This window comes from Mauremys mutica, chromosome 2 (assembly GCF_020497125.1).
Source record: "Mauremys mutica isolate MM-2020 ecotype Southern chromosome 2, ASM2049712v1, whole genome shotgun sequence".
NCBI classification, from domain to species: domain Eukaryota; kingdom Metazoa; phylum Chordata; order Testudines; family Geoemydidae; genus Mauremys; species Mauremys mutica.
The window spans coordinates 4,729,407-4,743,186 of NC_059073.1; the positions used below are offsets into that span (position 1 = coordinate 4,729,407).

At 60.8% G+C, this 13,780-nt stretch overlaps 1 protein-coding gene across 1 annotated transcript in view; it reads right to left on the reverse strand.

The window, feature by feature from the left end:
* BOP1 (BOP1 ribosomal biogenesis factor) overlaps positions 1-13,780 on the reverse strand; it is a 92,588-nt gene that overhangs the window by 38,740 nt on the left and 40,068 nt on the right. The window lies entirely within an intron of this gene.

The following is a 13,780-nucleotide window of genomic DNA, read 5'->3' on the forward strand; positions in this document are numbered from 1 at the left end:
GGGGCTCTAGGGTTTTCTGCTGCTCTGCAAAGCTACCCCTGGCCCTGCCTGACTCGGAGAGGCTGGAGGGAAGCACCCCCTGGAGTCAGGGGGCCGCAGAAAGTGCTGGGCTCCCACTCACGTCACCAGCAGAACCACAAAGCCCACAGCGCTGGGGTGGGTGTGAATCGCGGGGGCTAATCCATGCTTAGTCAATGGGAATGTACTGTACCCAGCATGCTTTGCACCGAACCTCTGTGTCCCAGAGCACTCGCTGCAGCCCCTTGTCTCTGAGAGGCTCCAGGCTGGCAAAGACGGGGCCACTCGTGGGAACCATTCACAGCACTCGTGGCCCCGGAGCCAGGCTCTGCCGGGGGCGACTGGCCAGGAGGACAGATGGGCGGGCGCAGGAAGGAAAGCGAGAGGCCAGAGATGAGCAGGTGAGGCCACAGGGGAGCAGCAGCACACAACATGGGCGGTGGGGGGGGGGGGAGACAGGAGCTGGGCGGGACCCCCCCCTGCCCAGGCAGGAGAGCATTCCCTGCCCCGAGAGGGGATGGGGCTGAAGGGCTTTGCACCAAAGCCCTGGCCTCACCCCAGAGGTGCATGGCTGGAGCAGATGGGACACTGTGCCTGGGCTGCCATCCCTACCCAAGCGTAACCTCGGTGCCAGCACATCACGGGGTGCCCTGCTCGCCGCCAGCCGGAACGGACAGGCCCGGGCCGCGGGAACCCGACAGCATGGCACTCCCGCGCCAGCTCTCCACTCCGCTCCGCCGAGCAGGGCTGGGTACAGAAACGGGGAGAAGGGGCGTCCACCGAGACTCCAGCCCAGGCTGTGAAACACCCAGGAGGAGCCTGGTGATTCCCACCCCCGACCCCATTCTGTGCACAGGGCAGAAGGGACGAGGCCCGTCAATATAAAGGGAGCAAGCACCACAGCTATTCACCCACCCAACGGGGCTCCCGCTCCCCAGGGCTGCTCCCTGCGAGACTGCCAAGGAAACAGACACCCTGGGTGTTCGGGACAGTCCCACCTGGGGGTGAGGAGGCAGGCAGAGCATCGAAGGGAAAAGCCCAAGCCATGGAAAATGAGGGCGGGAGGTAATAGTAATAAGTAATAATTGGAGATATACCAATCTCCTAGAACTGGAAGGGACCTTGAAAGGTCATTGAGTCCAGCCCCCTGCCTTCACTAGCAGGACCAATTTTTGCCCCAGATCCCTAAGTGGCCCCCCTCAAGGATTAAACTCACAACCCTGGGTTTAGCAGGCCAATGCGCAAACCACTGAGCTATCCCTCCCCCCATAATTGGAGATATACCTATCTCCTAGAACTGGAAGGGACTTTGAAAGGTCATTGAGTCCAGCCCCCTGCCTTCACTAGCAGGACCAAGTACTGATTTTTGCCCCAGATCCTTAAGTGGCCCCCTCAAGGACTGAACTCACAACCCTGGGTTTAGCAGGCCAATGCTCAAACCACTGAGCTATTCGCCGGCCAGGAACGCTCAGCGCTGGGACGCAGACGGGCCAGGCAGTGGAGGACATTTCGCTGGCTTCCCTCTCCCGATAAATCAGTGCAGAGGAAAAGGGGATTTGGGATTTCTGCTCCTGGCGGGCCCGGGCCACAGAGCGGGGTGGGCTCACCTGGCATGGCCTTTCCCTGGCAAAGGAGGCCGTCGCAGGATGAGCCGGGCTCTGGCCTTGCAGCCGCAAAAACAGGCTGATCCTTGGGACGGGGGAGCGCATTCTCCCTGCCGGGCTGCGGGGCCGCTAGCTACACAACCAGCGTGAGCGGCTTGTGCCAGCGCAGACAAGCCGGCCGAGCTGAGCAGGGACGTGACACGAGCCCGTTCCCCCAGCAGTCACGCAGCAGGCAGAGCCAGTCCTGTTTTGGGCCTAACACGGCTGAGGCCTGGCGGGCACCTGAGCCTGACACATCCAACGTGCCCAGGGTCCAGGGCTGGGGGTTTCAGGTGGACACTGGGAACCACTCAGCTTTACCCGGCTTGAAATGGTTATTTTGTGCATTTCGTTAGCAGTGGCAGGGCAGGAGAGCGGGGGCTGGAACGACTCGGCCTCCAGCGCTGAGCCTGGCAGAGGTGGCTGCAGGCAGCTCGGGCGATCGTTAAAAATAAGTGGGCAGGGGGGGACTCATTCAGGGCAGCATTTTTAGATCCTCAGGCTTGGCACGTAAAGGGCATTTCCCCATTCCAGCAGACGGCACTGGCTGACGCCCTGCACCCGCCAGAGTCAAGGGCCGTGGTTTTACAGACGGGACAGGATTAGAGCCCGAGACCCAGACACGGCAGAGTCCCTAGACCGTGCTGCTGCGAGCGCACATTGTACCTATGGCTGGAAGGGCATTTCTCATACAACCTCCTCCGTTCACGTGCTCCCAGAAGCATTCCTTGGGGGTCGCCACGTCACGGGCCCAAGCAGTGAGGAGTGCGCGGAAGATGGGTGGGGCTTCCCCCCGTGTGTGCGCCCCTCTCCTTGCCCCCAGAGGTCCCACTAACCACTTCCGTAAGAATGTACCAATAACTTCACCCCAGGTGAACGTTACAGCTGCCAACCTGGGGGCAGGGCTGGCCCGCCAAGGAGGAAGCAGAAGGGAGGAAGAGTTTGCCGTGGGGTAATTCTCCCACTGCAGAGAACTGCGGGGTCCGAGCAGCGTGGGGGTTGGGCCCAGTGCTGTGTTACCGGCTGGCTGAGAGTCACGGTGAATCGCAGGAAGCCGGGGGTGCAGGGCCCTGACTCCCCCACACTCCGTGACACTGGTGCACGGCTGCGCACTCCCACCCCAGCAGAGGTGAGCGACCCAGGACGTGCTCCCAGGACTCGCGGGCCAGAACAGTATTTCCAGCCCTACAGGTCGGATGAGAAGAAACTGCCCTCAGCTGCAGGGCAGCGCTGCACCAGGCCAGCCGCTAGCTTCCAGCCCATATTAGCTTGGTGATGGCGCAGGTAGGTCCAGGACTCTCACAACCGCAGCTCAAACTGTGGGACAGGCCTCCCCGTGCCTCAGTTCCCCATCTGTGCAATGGGGATGGCAGCATGGCCCTGCATCCCAGGGATGTGGGGAGCGGCTCAGATACTGCCATGGGCCCATCACCGTAGTATCTCAGAGACAGGTCCAGTCACTGAACTGGGTTTTCAAAACCTGGGTCTAAGGATGTGCTGGCCTCTCAGCAGCCATGCCAGAGCCCCCCACCCTGCCTCCTCCCAACCCTCACTGCTCCAACACCCCCTCACTGCGTCGACCCCCCCCATAGCTCCCAGCTCTGCCCCCCCAATCTGAAAGTGCTGCGTATAGCTCGTGCTAGGGGACTGCGCATCAAACGACCCAGTGATTTGCTTTCCTCTGATCACACTCAGTCCCATTGCCCAGGAAAGGGATGAAGACTGAGTCATGAACGGCTAACCTAAGCCCTTTGCCGTCTCTGTGTGATGAATGTTGGTTTCCTTAACAACACTGAAGGCAAACTGGAGCGTGGATTGTAGTTCACTTTATAATTCCACCCAAACCAGACATGATGGTTTCAGGGCAGAAGCTCCAGAAGATGCCCCTGCCATGCCCAACACGGTCCCTGAAAGCTGCTCAGACTCCCAGTGCAGGGTGCAGCTCAGGTTCAAGGACCTTGAGCCGCCCAGTTACCACGATAACGGACTGTCGAGCCTGGTCTTGCTGTACATGTGCACTTCACTCCTTTGGCCGGGTCAGGTGAGCTCAGGCCGATCCGGAATTACAAACTTTACCATGAATAACTTTCAATGCCGCCCGCCCAAAGAGGCACTGGGGGCCATGCAGTGCCTGAGAGAAATCCCAAGGGCCTGAGATCGGTTTGGGGAGGGTTACAGTCACAGCTGGAGCTCCAGGTGCGTGCAAGAAAAGGGAGAGATCATTAGAAACAGTCTGTGATGTTCTGAACATCTGATTCTTTCTGGGGGGCTGTAGCCTGGGAATCCCTTGGTCAAACGCCCCCCGTTTCAGCCCACTAGCCTGACCCTACATCGCCATGAGGCGCAGGATGTTTTACAAGATAATCCACGCAAGAATCCGGCTCTTACAGCACGTAGAAAATCAACCTGCAAACAGACGACACTCCTCAACCCTGCCGCTCTGCTCCAGCATCCTGTAGGCAGGGGAGCAGTGCCCGAGCCCGGAGCCCCAGAGCTGGACCTAATCTCACAGCCTGGCCGGGCCCGGCCTTTATATGGAAGTGCAGCTCCAGGTAACCCATGGCAGAGAGGTGGAGAGACGGTGCGGGGAGGGGACTGATTCGTATTTACCCAAGCCCCAACGTTTCTAGCTCTAAGCTGTCTCCCCCCCTTAGCACAGGGCTCGGAAGATCTTCGGGCAGGGACTGTGTGTGCTCTGCCTATCACACCGTGGGCACGACTGGCACACAGTAAATAAGTGGTGTGGATTCTGCAGGGCAGCTGCATTTGGCCTCCCGTCACCAGTTAAAGAGCAGGGCTAGCTGAGGGTCCAATCCTGCAAGGGGCTCAGCACCTGCCTGGAAACAAGGCCTTGGCACCGGGAGGGGCGGAGCGTCCCGGGCAGCTAGGTGGGAATTCGTTCGGCGTGACACGGCCGGGACAAGAGGGCAGGTTTCCACAAGCCAAGGGCTCTTGCCTCGGCCGGGCCTCCCCTCGGTGCCACGCTCAGCACTGCCGAGCCGCAGCCGCGGCGGTAACCATCCACGGCTCCGATCTGGTGTGAATTAGGGACGCCCGAGCAGCAGCAGCAACCCGAGCCGAAGCCGTCGCTAGTTCTGCTGCCTGGGGTTTCTGTCTGTGTCTCACCCCCCACACACACGCGCTGACCCCCTCTGCTCCCCAGCGGGGCTGGGATGTCTCAGCAGCAATCTTCAAACCAACAGCAGAGCCACCGGGCCTGCCGCCAGCCGCGCAGCTTTATGGCACTTTCATACTTGTTAGCCAGACGATCGCCCAGGGATCATTCTCCTGCCAGCGGCCGCTCCGAGCAGCCACTGCTCTGCTCCGCTCCCCCCAGCCCGCCTTTATCTTTGTTCCCCCCGCCAGCCTCCCAACCACAGCCCTGAGTCACCCCCACCCTGTGTGCCACCGCCGGGGGCTGGGGCCTGGACGCCGGGGGAAGGGGCACACCCAGCATTCCCCTGATTCCCCCCCCCGAGCCCTGAAAAGCCAGCTGTGTTTAAAGCGGAAGGTCCTGTGCTCAATCGAATCTGCTCCCAATCACTTCCACGCACGCCGCCCCGCCAGCTGCCTTCCCTGCCGCCGGGCACTGAACCAGCGCCGGTGACAATTCCAGGTTAGCCGCGAAGGCCTTGGAATGCTCTCCGAGAAGGAAGGGAAAAGTCTCTTTAAAGGCACCTTTCTGGCGGCTGGCGACACGCCGCCCTCGGGGCCCTGCAGCCCGGCGCGCCAATCACTGTCGCGACCATACGGAGGGGTCACAGAACCTCTCACCTCCTCAACAGACTCGCACGGGTCCCGTCAGGGCACCCCCCTCGGCTCCTCCACACCCTCATCTTAGAGCCGCTCGGCAATGACCACTGGCACACACAGCCCCGGGGCTCCGAGCGGGGGACTGCCCCAGGGCCGGGATCGGGGGGACAAGGAGGACTGATCAGACGGTGAGCACCTTTCAAGGGAAACTCCAAGAGAAAGCTGGACACTGCGAGGACGGGCCACACAGGAGTCCGGACCTCGCTCCCTGCCACAAACACCCGGGAAATCGGACAGGCTGTGCCACTCAGCTCCAGAGCACTGCCAAGAACGCAAAGCAAACGGCGAAACGGCAGAGTGACCCAGTCTCTCTCTCTCTCTCATTTCCCCGAGCTCTGGCAGCCTTCGGTGTGACAGAGAACAGAGGGGAAACTCCCCGCCAGGGACTGCCAGCCCAGGACTCCCCCAGCACTGTGCGGCCCCGTGCTGGAGCGGAGAGCTAGACTAGACTAACACCACAAATCCGTGCAGCTCCTACGCTTCCCGGTCCCAGACCGTCTCCCTTGCTGCACTCTGGGGCTGGCAGAGACGGGGTGCGCACCTGGATACGTGTCACAGACCCACCAATACCAAAGGGCTCAGCTCCCGGGAGGAGGGAGCAGGTGTGCGGGGAAGAAGAGAAGCAGCTAACATTCAAAACAAAAAAACCTTGCACGCCACATTCAAACCACAGAGTCACCAGGAAGGCGCCTCGCTCCCAGCACCCCTCATTCGGCAGGGCTGCACACCCCGCACACATTGTGGTAGGGGCTGAACGACAGGCGGCAGGATACAATGGGACAGTCTGCAACCCCCGGCGGTAACAGAGCTTCGGGATCTAGTCCCCTACGTCGGAAATAGGGAACAACAGGAAACGCCCTCACTTGTCTTTGCCAGCAGGTCACCCACTGGCCTGGCGAGGGAGGTCCGGTCCCCTCGGCTTCCCACTCGGCTCCAACCCACGGTTTCAAACACCCCTCAGTGCCTACATTTCAGAGTCGCGTTTCTCCAAACAGCAGGGACAGGCCCACCGGCACCCCCCAGCCTTGCCGCCACTCAGGTGTACGCCCAACAATCACTGCTGGAGCAGCTGTTCCTCCCAAGGGGAGCAGTGGGGGCAAGAGACACATCTGGCTTCAAGACTAGGCTTGATCAGTTTATGGAGGCGATGGTAGGATGGGATAGCCTAATTTGGGCAATTAATTCATCTGTACTATTAGCGGTAAATATGCCCAGTGGTCTGTGATGGGATGTTAGATGGGTTGGGATCTGAGTTACTACAGAGAATTCTTTCCTGGGTGCTGGCTGGTGAGTCTTGCCCACATGCTCAGGGTTTAGCTGATCACCATATTTGGGGTCGGGAAGGAATTTTCCTCCAGGGCAGATTGGCAGAGGCCCTGGAGGATTTTCACCTTCCTCTGCAGCATGGGGCACGGGTCACTGGCTGGAAGATTCTCTGCACCTTGGGGTCTTCAAACCACAATTTGAGGACTTCAGTAACTCAGACATAGGTTAGGGGTTTGTTACAGGAGTGGGTGGGTGAGATTCTGTGGCCTGCTTTGTGCAGGAGGTCAGACTAGGTGATCATAATGGTCCCTTTTGACCTTAAAGTCTATGACTCGATGACTCCTCCCCCACACTGAATGCAAGAAACCCGACCGGCTGTTCTGAGTGAGCAGAGAACGGAAACGGTCTGGAGCCGCGAGCGCTCACCATGCCCTTAAAGCTGCCTCTGCCCCCTCTGGCGGCAGCTGTAGCGCTGGCCGGGTGCAGACACAGCGTGGCCAGAAAAAACGCATGTGCCCAGCCCACAGTACAGCTTCTGCCACAGCTGCCGCTGGTGGAGCCGCACCAGGGCTGACTCTGGCCAGTCACTGGGGAAGACAAGGCCTACGCTGGTACTGCTGCCCCCCCGTCCTCTGCCCAGCCATGTGCACCCAGGGGCCATGCTGGACCCCGGTACAGCCGCAGCAGAGCACAGCGACACCCCGAGGGCAGCAGCTGGGAACGAATGTCTGGACCTGGTGAGGGCCTGAGCCAGAGCTGCGCCGTGGGGAACAGCCCCCAGTCCATTCACCACAGGAGGGGTCTTTCCCCAACCATCTCAGCGTTACCGATGGGAACTGGTGTCACGGAGTGTGGGGGGAGTCAGGGTCTGGCACCCCTGGCTTCCTGCAATTCACCAGGACTCTCAGCCAGCCAGCAAAACAGAAGGTTTATTTAGACGACAGGCACACAGTCCAGGACAGGGTCTTGCAGGCACAGATAACAGGATCCCCCCTGTTAGGTCCATCTTGGGGCCCCAGGAGCCCCACAGCCTCCATTGGGGGATCAGAGCCCTGTCTGTCCTTCCCTTCCTCCCCCAGCCAGCTCCAGTCTGCCCAACCCCCTCCGGCCCCTCCTCTCTGCTCAGCCCCTTTCCCGGGCCAGGAGGTCACCTGACCCCTTTGTCTCCAACACCTTCAGCCGGCACCTTTGCAGGGGAGGGGCCCGGTCATCAGTTGCTAGGAGACAGAGTGTCAGGCACTTAGGTGCACTGGCCTTTTGCTTTGCTAGATACTTAAGAACTGCCTAGGGGACACTGAGGCACCAACACAGCTTTCCCAGCCCCCAGTAAGAACAGTCCCACTTCGTCACACCTGGCTACGGGCCGCGTGTGCTCAGCACCACTGGAGAGCAGTCGGGGAGGCCAGGACTGCAAAGCCCAGTTCAGCCGGGCTCCTCCTCTACTGGAGAGAGGGCTCAGAAGCCCTGCGGTTTTGTACATCCCACACGGCAGCCCTGCCACCTGTTGCAGCAATGCATTCTGGGACTTCAGAGCACCTACCCCACCACACTGGCCATCACTATTTTTTTTTTTTAATTTCAAGGTCGCTGGCTGCCAATTACTCGCTGAGTGATGGGCTGATCCCCAGGTAAACCGCAAGGGCTTGTTTCAGGCTACAAACGTTTATGTCCAGAATAACCTTTTCAAGCATGTTAACTGCCCTGAGTTCAGCAGCAATGAAGGAATTGAGTGCGGACAGTCCCGGGTGGCCAGCTGCACTGCTCACGCAGGGCTCGGGGGGAATTCCCCAACGCTGCTCCGCAGTGGGGCCAGCCCTGCGGCTTCCAGCGCAAACAGCACCAGCCACACGGCCCAAAACACTGCAGAAGGGCCGCTCCAGCTGGCTCCACCAGCTCCAGGCATTCTCTGCAATGGTGGAGACGGCCTGGCCGAACCGTCAGGGACCCAGACAGCCATGGCTGGCTGCAAGCAAGCTGTCAGCAGGAGACGATACCGCTCCAGACCTGCACGTAGGTCACAGGGCAAGGGAAGGAGGTGAGAGAAAGGGCCGCGGGACGGTGCACGCCTGGCTCCAGGCACAGCCGTTCTGCAGCAGGAGCTGCAACCCTTTACCACAGGGGTTTACACAGAGGGGGCTCGGCCTGGCTAGAGGGTCAGGACACTGTCACCGAAGTGGTACTGGTGGGTGGGGAGCCTGTGACGAAGTGGGACTGTTCGTACTGGGGGCTGGGAATGCTGGGTGCAGGCCTCTAAGGCTATGGCTACATTAGCGCTTCAAAGCGCTGCCGCGGCAGCGCTTTGAAGCGCTAAGTGTAGTCAAAGCCCCAGCTGGGAAAGCTCTCCCAGCGCTGTCCATACTCCACCTCCCTGTGGGGAATAACGGACAGCGCTGGGAGCCGCGCTCCCAGCGCTGGGGCTTTGACCACACTGGCGCTTTGTAGCGCCGCAATTTGCAGCGCTGCAGAGGGTGTTTTTTCACACCCTGCTGCAGCGCTGCAAATTTGCAAGTGTAGCCATACCCTCTGTATCTAGCAAAGCAGAAGGCCGAATGCCTGACACTCTGTCTCCTAGCAACTGATGGCCGGGCCCCTCCCTGCAAAGGTGCATCTAAAGGTGTTGGAGACAAAGGGGTCAGGTGACCTCCTGGCCCGGGAAAGAAGCTGAGCAGAGAGGAGGGGCCGGAGGGGGTTGGGCAGACTGGAGTTGGCTGGGAAAAGAGGGGAAGCAGGGAGAGAGGGCTCTGATCCCCGAGGGGGGCTGTGGGGCCCCGAGATGGACCTAACCGGGGGGATCCGGTTATCTGTGCCTGCAAGACCTGTGTTGGACTGTGTTCCTGTCGTCTAAATAAACCTTCTGCTTTACTGGCTGGCTGAGAGTCCTGATGAATCGGCAGGGAGCCCGGGGGTGCAGGGCCTGACTCCCCCACACTCCGTGACAACTGGTGGTAGCGGTGGGATGACTGCACCCTGGGGACGGCGCTTCCTGCAGTAAGTGACTGGGGAGCAGTAAAACGAAGGGGCGATTCACCCCTGGGAGAGTGTGACCAGAGAGCAGGACTTTGCAGTAACAGGGTCCCCCGGGGGATCACAGTGAGTGGTCCCAGGGGCGGAGGAGTCTGCAACTCGACCCTGGCAGAGAGGGGGTGACCTCAAGGACTGGCACACTAGGGGTCCCCCTGGAACCTGTGGGGAGCGGCGAGCACCCTGGCCTGCGAGTGGCCAGCTGGAAGATGTATGCCAAGCAGCGCAAGTGTGACCTGGTGGAGATTTGCAAGCACAGGGGGCTGCGCAGTGGGAAACTCACCAAGGACCAGCTGATTGCCCGGCAGGAGGAGGCAGATTGTGTGAATGAGCCGATCCCTGTCTCTGAGGGAAGCAGCCTGGCAGAGGCAGCGCAGGCACCAGTGTCTGTCCCCGCTGGGAGTGGTCAGCCGGCCGCTGAGGGCGTCCCGAGACCCCCCACCCCTAGGCCTAGGGGGAGGGGGAGGAGGAGCCCAGCTACCGAGGGCACCGTGACCCCCCCCGGCCATCAGTTGCTAGGAGACAGAGTGTCAGGCATTAGGCCTTCTGCTTTGCTAGATACTTAGAGGCCTGCACCCAGCATTCCCAGCCCCCAGTACGAACAGTCCCACTTCGTCACAGAGCCCCATGGCGAGAACGGGAAGGCTGGCGCTTCCTGGACCCCCCTGCCCGCTCTCAGCCGACACTTCAACAGGCAAATCAATCCAGCGTCTCTCTGACTGGTGCCAGAGCCCTACCCGCCCACCTGCCTGTTCGTTAACTATGTCGCCAGCACCACCAAGCAGGGCCCATCCAGAGGGCCCCAGGGCAAGGGAGCCCGTCAGAGCAGCAGCAGCGCCCACACCTGGGGTGACAGTGCTCTTCTCGCTCCAGCACGGAGCCCCCTCGGGCCCCAGTGCTGCAGACTCCCGGCGGGGGGGGTTTCTCCCGGGCGAACGCACGCACTAACCAGGATCTCTGTTTACGAGCGCTCGGCCCCTGCTCCCACGGGGCGAGTGAAACACTCAAAAGGAAAAACAAGAAAGCCCAAACACACTGCGGCAGCAGCGCCAGTCCAAGGCTCCGGCTCTGCTCCAGGGATCAATTTCCCCCAACCCTTGCACAAGGCTGCGGGGCTCCAGGGAGCTCTGAGAACAGGAAGCCAGCGGTGTAATTTTGAAGGAAATTCTCAAAGCCAAGCCATTAAGGGCTAAAAAGGAGGCTGCATCCAATCCTATCGGAACAGAACAAAATAAAACACACCATAATGGCAGGTTCAATATTGAGAGTAACCCAATTCCAGATTTCCTCCTCTTAATCCTCCAGGAACCCGCAGATGGCTGGAGAAGGGGGGCTGTGCCCAGGCCGTTGAACAGGGGCTGTTTCTGCCATTCCCTCCCCACGCTCTGAAGCAAGGCTAGCTCCTAGGAAGCATCACGGGAAGTGCGGATGACTTCCAAGTGGAGGTAGAACTGGAGACAGGTACACAGGCAGGACTGCTCCCCCCGCCTGTGGTCAGTTCAGCCGCCAGGGAGCTCCATCTGAAAGGGGCCTGGCACGCCGATTGCCTTGGTCTCCGCTTTCGTAGCTCTCCGGCTCCATACTGAGCACCCTGGAGCCCTACACCAATGCAACATTCATCTTGCTGGTTAAGAGGAAATCCACCATCACATACACCTCTTCTGGTCTCATGCATTGGGATCAGACGCGGCATATGGGCCATGCCTCCAACCCCCTTCAAATCCCAAACCCGGCAGACAGGGATGGACCCACTTACACCCTACCACGTTCCACTATGTTCTCTGAGCTCTCCCCACGTCCCAGTGCAGCTGGGTGCGCCGTGCATGCAGGGAGGTTTGCAGGGCAGGAGCTGCAGACTCTAGTCACCAGGATCTGGGTTTGAATGAACGTGGACAGGGCCAAACCAACCCCCGTCAGCCTGCAGAGCTCGTCCATAAAGCGATCTCTGGAGGTAGGTCAGCACTGATTCCCCTCTCCAGGGCTCGATGCCCAGAAACCCTCGTGTCACACCCCCCCGGCCGGGAACTGCCCAGCACCCCTGGCCCGGGGACACAGGACAGGCAGCAGATACCTCGGAAAGGGCTTGGGGAGACCAGAGTGCTGGCTCCGTGGTCTCTTGGCCCTGCTGCCCAAAGCTGCAAGCCTAGATCTGCTGGCAGCAGCTCTTCAGAGAGACGTCATTTCCTCTGAGATCCCTGGGCAGCAGCGTCCCGGAGAGAATGGCCGCAGAGCCGAGTTTCGCCCCGAAGCACCGTACACCCAGTGAGCACCTGCCCAGGGCCGTGCCGCTAGCCACACAGGTAGAAGCAGAGAGCCCCAGGGTCCGAGGGACTGCAAGGGTCACCGAGTCTAACCCCACCCAGCGGGGGAAGGAGGGTGCACAGGGAACGCCCAAGAGAAGCCAGAGGGAAGCCCTTGGCCTGTCTGTGAACGGCATCCCCCCCCGTGGAGTCGGGAGGAAGCGGTGCAGGGCTAGCTAGCTCCAGCAGCCCGAAAGGACGTGTCCCAACCACGCTCCAGCTCGGGCATGCAGAGCGCGCCTGTCACGGCCGGGCTGGGGGCTCCAGGGCCACGTGGGGGCGGCGCGTGGAACGGGGGAGCGAAGCTATGCTAGCTGGACACGCCAGCCACGCACCTCCTCGCTGGGGCTGTCGCTCCTCCAGCGGCACTTGTGCGATCGCACGGCGGCCGGGGTGTCGACACTTGTGCGACCTTCCCCGCAGAGAGGCTAACAGCTGTGTGGCGCAATCTGCCATGTCAGGGGTAGGCCCCCACCCCCGGAGCTGGCCTGCACCAGCCAGGCCCTCCGCTATCGACTACCTGTCCCCACGCACCAGGGAACGAGCTGCCGCGCTCACCACCTGATCCATCACCCGGCGCTCGGCCGGCATCCCTGCTTCGCACCTGCCAGGAAACACGTGTGACCCTGCTGGGGCGAGCGCCTGGCAGCCCTTGCTTCCCCTGATTTAGCTGCTGCTAGGTGTTTTCGCCCCTGCCCGGGCTCGCACACTCAATGCCTCCCAGGTGGGACTCCCCAGCGCCAGCAGCAGCAGCCCCGGCTCCAGGGCCGAGATACCAACACAGGCACGGGCTGCCACGTCCCTGGGCTGAAAGAAAGGAGCCCGTCAGACCCAGCACCAGGCCGACGACACCTCTGAGGGGGCAGCGGCTGCTCGGGGGATGCCCCCCTTCCGCCCCACGTTGCATTTGCCTGCTTGAATCCTATTGTTTGGAAAGCAGGCAGCAGCCATCGCTTCTGGCTTGGGCTGTGCGGTTTCCCTCCAGTGCCGGAGCCCCCCCGCCTCCATCTCCTCCCCTTCCCCCTTCCAAAGCAGCTCCAGCTGTCAATGGCTCAGATTGGAAGTGCAGGTATGGGTCTGGCTTGCTGCCCGGCTCCCTTGTGTCTGTCTGGTGAAAGAGGAAGCCAGTCCACCTCTGGAATTCTTCACTCTCTCCTCATTCCTACTCTCCCCACTTCTCCCCTGGGGCTGCGGGGTCAGTCTCTCTCTCTCGGTCTCTCTTTTTTCCCTGGCCCCTATCAGATTACAATGCAGGCAGTGTTCACTCCAAATCCCCCACTGCACGTTAATTCTGCTCCTCCGTCTCGAACTACCAAACTGCCTTCCTGTGCCTCCTGTCTTTCCAGGCCTCCTCCACTATTTTTTATCTCTGACAAATAGTGCACGTCAGCTCCAATTGGAGCCAGCGGGATGGGGACGGGGCTGGGGGAGCAGCCTGCATCCCAGGAGGAGAGCGAGCACACAGGCATGTGGACCAGGAGCCAGATGAACAGCACCAGCAGTCCCGAGAGTTTGGAACAGACGCCCCGGCCACTCCCCAAGCCCTTGGCTGGTGTGGTCAATGCAGTGTCAAGCCTGGAGTTCAAAGGGGAGGCATCAGAGTCCAGTGCTTGGAGCAGGACTCCTGGGTTCCGTTCCCAGCTTTGACACAGACTCTGTGGGTGACCATGGGCAGATTACCTCACCCCGTGCCTCAGTTTCCCTCTCTGTAAAAGGGGC